Consider the following 7,347-nt stretch of genomic DNA (forward strand, 5'->3'; position numbering starts at 1 on the left):
GGCGCACATTTGTAATCCCAGCATTTGGGAGTCTGAGACAGGAGGATCGTGGTTTGCAGACAGCCTCAGGTACTTAGTGAGGCCCTCTGCAACTCAGTGAGGGCCTGTTTCAAGATAAAGAATAAAAAATAGGGTTGGTGGTATACCTTGGAGGTAGAATGTCCCTGGGTTCCATACTCAGAACCGAAAAAAAAAAAAAATCAAATTGCTTTTGTTTCCTTTCTACAAAGCCTCAGTCTCTACTATTGTTTGGAGCTTGGCGGAGGCCCCGCGCCTGCCCCTCTGGCTTCTCCGAGCTGCTTTCTCCTTGCTGCAGCAGGGCTTGAAGAGGTGTGTGCAGATGAGCACTTCTCCAAGATGGCCTTTATAGATGATCCCACAACAGATGTTCTGTCTTTTCCAGTATGTAAGAACTAGAAAGGAAAACAAAACAAAACAAAACAAAAAACTGGTGTTCTGTTGGAGCCAGAAGCCATCTCTGTACCTGAGCATCATCCGACTGGTCACTGCAGCAAGAAGACTGAGCGGGGGACACACTGGGTGCTACTATGAGCATCAGAACGGTGACACTTAAATTCCTTTGCCGTTTACTGATCTGGTTGCTTTTTATCCTGTTTCCAGAGAGACTCTTCACTTTCTTTGGTTTCAATGTAGTCTTTAGGTCCTGCCTTGGCATCTACCACATGATTCTAGTTTTTTGTTGCTGTTGTTTTGATCCTGTGGGCAACTTCTTCCATCTTTTCACAAGCGGAACACAGGCATTGCAGATGTCTCCTGAGTAAGTCTCATACAACCCAAAACAGCTCTGGAAGTCCTTCTCATAATGTTTACTGTTGGTGAAGGGAAAACTGGAGGACTTAGCTCTGCAAATAAGCAGCTCTCCACACTTTGGTACATCTTTGGCTTGTGAAAAACAAGCATCTTTTCTTCTAGGCAATAGTGCTCCTATAGAGGCCGATCCATGTGCAACCACGTCCCCGGGGTGTGGGGTGCACCCCAGGCCAGCTCCTCCAAGCGCTCCCTCCTCCTCCTCAACTGCCTTGTCTAGAAAGATTGTCTCCTGCAATTCTCTGTGTAAATACATTTAAAAAAATCCGTGTTTGGATTCTAATTGAAATTCTTATATATATCTTTTTTTGGGGGGGTGGATTTTTATGGTATTTAGACTTCCTATCCAAGAACACAGTCTTTTTATTTGTTCAATTTTATTTTTGGGGGGTGGTCTGGGGATGGAACCCAGGGGCATTCAACCTCCAAGCCCCTGTCCTATTTTTTATTTTTATTTTTTGAAACAGGGTCTCACTAAGTTGCAGAAGGCCTCACTAAGTAGCTGAGGCTGTCCTTGAACTGCGATTCTTCTGTCTCGGCCTCCCGAATGCTGGGATTACAAGCGTGTGCCACCACACCTGGCTTGTTCAAATCTTATGTTTAGTAAAATTTTATGATTTTTATAGATCCTGTGGTTTTTTTCATTGAGGCTATAAAATTTTATGCCCTGTTGTGCTTGTTTTTCTTTCCAGCCCAGAACAAAGTAGAAACAAAGGACCCAACAAAGAAACCACGGGGCTATGTGCAAGAGAGAAAGGTTTGGATGGCATACTTTTGGAATGAGTTTTTCTTTTTTTATAGTTATTTTTAAAATTTTTATTTGTGCATTGTAGTCATACATCTTAATGGAGTACAAGATGGTAGAGGCATACATGCACACATCACTCATTTAGCCCTTCCTTAACTCCCACCCCATTCCCCCTCCTTCTCCTGTTTGGCTTAGTGACTGACTTTGATATGTTTGTGAATGAGTTTTTTCTGCTCTTAAATACAGTATAAGCCTGGGGCTTGGAAACAACACAATAGAGACATAGATTGGAGAGACCTGAAGTGTTCAGAGTGGGACCTGAAGTGTTCAGAGTGGGAGCAAAGGAAAGGGCCCTCCCCCCATCAGGAGAACTGGAACAGAAGGAAGAAAACCCAAGATGAAACGCTGAGGGTGCTTCATCCTGGAGCTCATTCTGGAGCAGAGCTGCACAGCACGGCCCTGCGGGGAGGAGAGGGGGCCCTGGGCCCCAAGTGCAAGATGGAGGCATGCAGGAGAAACCTTGTTCATAGACAAAGTGGACATGAATAAGCCAGTCTATGTGCTGTGGCTGTAGGAGATACTGCCCTTCCCAAATTTACCAAGTATCAAATCTCCCTTAGACACGTTTATTTGTTTCTAGGAATTGAACCCACAGCCTTCGACCTTTGAGCTATAATCTCAGCCTATTTTATTTTTTATTTTGAAAAGGAGCCTTGTTAAGTTGCCAAGGCCAGGCTCCACCCTGCCCTCCTCCAATCTCAGCCTCCCAAATCCTAGGACTCCAGGTATGCACCACCATGCCCAGCTAAGACGCATTGTTTTATTCTGTCTGCAGGGAGTGGACTTTAGAAGGCTGGGTCATCCTGAAATCTGATAAAGCAGTGATTGCAAGTTTAATGGCCTTCAACAGTAGTGGTGGAACATGTGGCAAAGCTAAGAGCACTGGTCTCCCTGGAGACATTCACACTCTTTTTAAATCGGGGTCTTCTCAGCCAGAGCACAGTTCGTGGCTCCCACTGACCCTTAGGCTGCCAGGTCTAGACTTTGGAAGATGATTTTTGTGTGTGTGTGTAGTACTGAGGGTGGAACCCAGGGGCTTTTTCCCTTGGGCTATACTCCCAGACCTATTATTTTATACTTTGTTTGGAAACAGGGTCTCACTAAGTTGCTGAGAGCCTCACTAAGTAGCGGAGGCTGGCTTTGAACTTGCACAATCCTCCTGTCTCAGCCTCCCAAGCACTGGGATTACAAGTGTGTGTGTGTACCACCATGCCCGGCTGGAAGATGATCTTTTGTCATGTAATAGATTTGTACTTCTTAACTTTTTTCACGTCATGGCACACACAAGAGAAATATTTGAATAGCAACAGTGGGATGTGTGGGCAATGTTGTCCCAGGCGTTACCCCTCAGCCAAAACCCTACCAATTCCATGAGCCGAGGGGATTTGTCTCGGGTACACTTGGAGTCCATTTCCTGGACTCTGGTGTGCCCAGGCACACACAAGTCAGTTCAATGGCCTTCAACAGCAGCCAGGAAGTTTTTCAGTAGAGTACATTGTTAATTTAGCTATCAGAAAAGAAAGGAATGTTCTGCTTGTATCAGCAATGGAGAGATCTTTATCTTTGACCCCACATACAATGTTCAGGGAAGTCCCCAATAAACCCTGACCATGGTGAGATAAAAGTGACATCAGTAAGTAAAAGAGTCACTAAGAATATGCCCATCATCTCAGCATAACTAATATCTTGTAACTCATAACTCATAATTTATAACTCATAACTAATGCTTCTGTACCTTTAATCACGTACCATCTACTCAGACTTGACAACAGAACCATAAAAAGCAGCCTTGCTTAAATAGCACAGCAGACCTCAGAGACCACCTAGTCCAGTGTGTGTGTGTGTGTGTGTGTGTGTGTGTGTGTGTGTGTGTGTGCGCGCGCGCATCCAGAAACTCTTGGGCCATATCTGGTTTGACAGGGTGAAATCCCTGGCTGTGGGCTTTGGCTCCCCTCCTATTGAAACGGGGATTTCTTGAGAGAAAACCCGGCGAGTTCTTGTCTACGGTGAGCGAAGAATGACACCCGCAGACCTCAGGAAGGGGAGTAAAAGGTTTATTGGAAGCAGCAGGGAATGGGGCAAGGGTGGCTGAACACCCCCAAAGGGGCTGGAACTCTGGGTCCAGCAGCTGCCTTCAGGACAATACTTGAAAGTAGCCCAAGCCGCCTGCTTTCTTGTCGCCCAAGCCAAGTGCCTATCAGTTGCAAACTACTTTCTCTCCTGGCCAACACTCCCCAAAAGGGGAGGGGGTCCCGAGCGGGAAAGTACCCCTTTTGCCATCCGGTCAGGCCTTGCCTGACTGCTTGCAAGTCCGTTTTTTGGTTAGGGTGACTTTTGGGATTCCAAGGAGAATTTGCATAGGGTATTTGCAAGTCCTTCGAAGGGTCTCCTTTCATTCAGTAGGAGTGTCCACTTGCTCTGTGCTGGCTCCTGGGTTTGTTGATTAGTAAACAGAGGGCTTTGTGAAGCTCTGGCCTTCTTATCTCTGAGCCTTTGGAGTTTCAGGCATTTGTCCCCCCTCAGGAAACTCAGGAAATTAACTTTTTTTCTACCGAGGCCTTTTCCCTATTTGCCTATTTCCTTTCTAACTCCTCACTATCTCTCCTCCCTTTCCCACCCCTATTCCCATCCACCAGAGAGGACCCTGAAGGGGTTCTCTAGAGCACAGTTTGGAAACCATGCAAGTCCAAATCCTCTTATTTACAGTTAAGGCTTAAAAGTTGAAAAAAAAAAGTTGAAAATAACCACATTCGGTAGGGACAGAATTTTTATTAGAAATGTTAAACAAATTGGCCTGGTGCAGTGGCGCACACCTATAATACCAGTACTCAGGAGGCTGAGGCAGGAGGATTACAGGTTTGAAGCTAGCACACAGTTTAGTGAGACATTGTTTCAAAATTAAAAATAAAAAGGGCTAGAGGCTTAGCTTATTGGTAGAGTGCCCCTGGGTTCAACCCCCAGTATCACCCCCTACACACACACAAAAAAAAAAAAAGAAAGAAAAAAAAAAGAAAGAAAAAGAAAAAAAGCAAAGAAAAAAGAAAAAGAAATAATGTCGCCGGGCATGGTGGTGCACGTTTGTAATCCCTAAGCTTGGGAGGCAGAGACAGGAGGAGCGCGCAGGTTTGAAGCCAGCCTCTCTGGCTTAAGAGACCATGTTTCCAAATAAAATATAAAATAGGTCTGGGAGTGTAGCCCAGAGGTAGAAGGGTTCCATCCCCCAGTACCACCAAAAAAAAAAAAAAAAAAGAAAGAAAGAAAGAAATGTTAAGCAAATTGGTTAGAGAATTTATCAGAAGTATAACTGGCTTCTCCTCATTCTTCTTCTTGAACCCAAGGGCATTCTACCCTTGTGTTATACACTCAGCCCTATTTTATTTTGTATTAACAGAGTATTGCTTTGAGGCTGAGGCTGTCCTTAAACCTGCCATCCTCCTGTCTCAGCCTCCAAGTACCAGGATTACAAGCATGCACTGTTATGCTCAGCTCAGGTGGCTTCTCACTGTCATCAGCTAAAACAAGAGGAAGGCTCCTACCCATTGAGTTTCAAATAATCCATCCTCTCTCAAATATGCATTTCAGGAAAGAATCTAATATTGATTTTTGTATGTGTGTGGTACTGGGGATTGAACTCAGGGGCTTTCCACCTTTAAGCTACATCCCCAGCCCTATCTTATTTTTTGTTCAGAAACAGTGTTTTGCTAAGTTGCTGGCAGCCTCACTAAGTTGCTGGGGCTGGCTTCGAACCTGAGATCCTCCTGTCTCAGCATCCCCAATACTGTAATATTGATTTTACATCTCTATATGAATTTACTTTTACATGCTACACATCTCTCTGGAATCACCAGGAAAATTTGCTATGTGATTTTATTTTCCCCTGATAAAGAATTTCAGGCTGCTGGTAGGATATTTGGGACACTTCTGAGCCCCTAATAAAAATTCTACACAGATATTTTCTATTCAGCCATTAGGAAAATGTTTCTGCCCTTATAAGTAAACTCTGCACTTATAAGCAAATTCTACTGTATAAATATTGTCATTACAAGAGAATGACTTTAAACAGTATAAAGTGCCTCTCTTGAGCTTTGCCTAACTATTCTGGTTTTCCATAGCTTGAATGATTAAGAAGGGTTAATTCTGTTATTCTAGAAAAAAATTATTTTTATTCTATATGCTAATATGGAAAGTTGGAAGAGGATAATAGTTACCCTTAGTGTCAAACAGTCATGATATTCCACTTAAGCTTAATTAAATAAGCTTTTGCTGCTATTCCAGACACCATGCTCCTGATTTTGTGTGAATCCTGATTGATTGTTGGGAGGTGTATTTCAAAGTACTACGCCCCTCATTAAGGGGTTACCTGTATTTGTTAGCCATGTATGCCATATTTGGAATATGTACAGAAGGCTGTCACAGATTATGAGGTCTAGAACACTAAAGAACACAACCTACTTCATTTTATCTGCCTCTTATTTTACAGTTGAGAAAACAGAGGCCTAAGAAGTATGCAATGGCATGTTACACATCTCACTGATGCACATCAGGGATGCTGTGGGCCGTGCAACATCTGTGCCAAACTTGACCTGTCTTCTCCATCTCTGCAGGGTATCAGAATCCTCAGGGGCCATGGACCATTGCACCAGAATCCTCTGAGTTAGCATCAGTCTCTTCTGGTGACCCAGGTGGAGCCATGAAGATGGAAAGTTCAGGCTGGATTTGAGGCAGGCTACCAAGCTAAAAAGCAGCCAGGCGCTATTTCAACTGCTGATGCCATGAGGGAAGGGCTGGCTGTGAGGGGCCTGAGGCTCACTTCAAGAGGCTTCCACCTGGATACCGCATAAGCATGTAAAAAGCAAAAACGTGGCTACAGCTTACTCACCACTGGTTTCTACGGTGGGGTTTCATAGGAAGCTGGTACTTTAAAAAAAATGTTGGATTATTTCCTCTGGGGATAATTCTTTCCTGTCTATTTTCTAGCACATGGATTTGAAGATGATTTCCCTTGGCATATTCTTAGGTTTAGAAGCTAAGCTCTCAGGATTAAGGCACAGAGCCAATTCTTTTTCTTTTCAAAAACAGAACTTTAAAAATTCTTCTTTAAATAAGTTCTGACATTCTCAAGATTTGTTAAAAGTTTTACATAGTACTCAGACAATCTTTGTACTGCCCTGGTAACAATAATTTGAAAATAGATGCTGATTTATCTTGTCAAGATTAGGGGGCCAACTATTAGCTCTTTTTTTTTTTTCTTGGAGCATGACCTAAAGAAATTTTTTAAAGTTTTTTTCTTTTTCTTTTTATACCAGCATTTGTTTCAGTAGTTTGGTGAAATTCATTTCATTCAGAACAATATTTTTACATGAATAAAATAAGATTACAAAGGAAATTTACAGTATCAATATATATTTATGAAAGCATATTTTAAAATGATGATGTCATGTGTGCTTTTCAAATAACATACTAAATAACAAGTCTTAAGAATTACCAACATTTCCAAGTGAGGCTGAGAATAAACAATATTTTTAGATATCTGCAATAACTCTAGTGTTTCATAAAAATATCTGTGGTTTTTATTGGCCATACAGTCAAAGACACTGGTAACACTATCACATTTTGTTGCCTGTATTCGTAACTGAAGGAAATTCTGAACTTTAGTTTGAAATTATTACAAATAGAGCTATTTTCTTCCACGTAAGTTCACGTACCCCACA

The 7,347-nt window shown here is 42.7% G+C and overlaps 1 pseudogene across 1 annotated transcript; it reads right to left on the bottom strand.

The window, feature by feature from the left end:
* Positions 1–232: 232 nt before the first annotated feature.
* On the bottom strand, positions 233–933 carry LOC308258731 (SIN3-HDAC complex-associated factor-like; annotated as a pseudogene). The gene has a single exon. The product of its transcript is annotated as an SIN3-HDAC complex-associated factor-like (transcript).
* Between the last annotated feature and the right edge of the window lie 6,414 nt (positions 934–7,347).

Source organism: Muscardinus avellanarius (assembly GCF_963383645.1).
Source record: "Muscardinus avellanarius genome assembly, chromosome: 2".
In the NCBI taxonomy this organism is placed as follows: Eukaryota; Metazoa; Chordata; class Mammalia; order Rodentia; family Gliridae; genus Muscardinus; species Muscardinus avellanarius.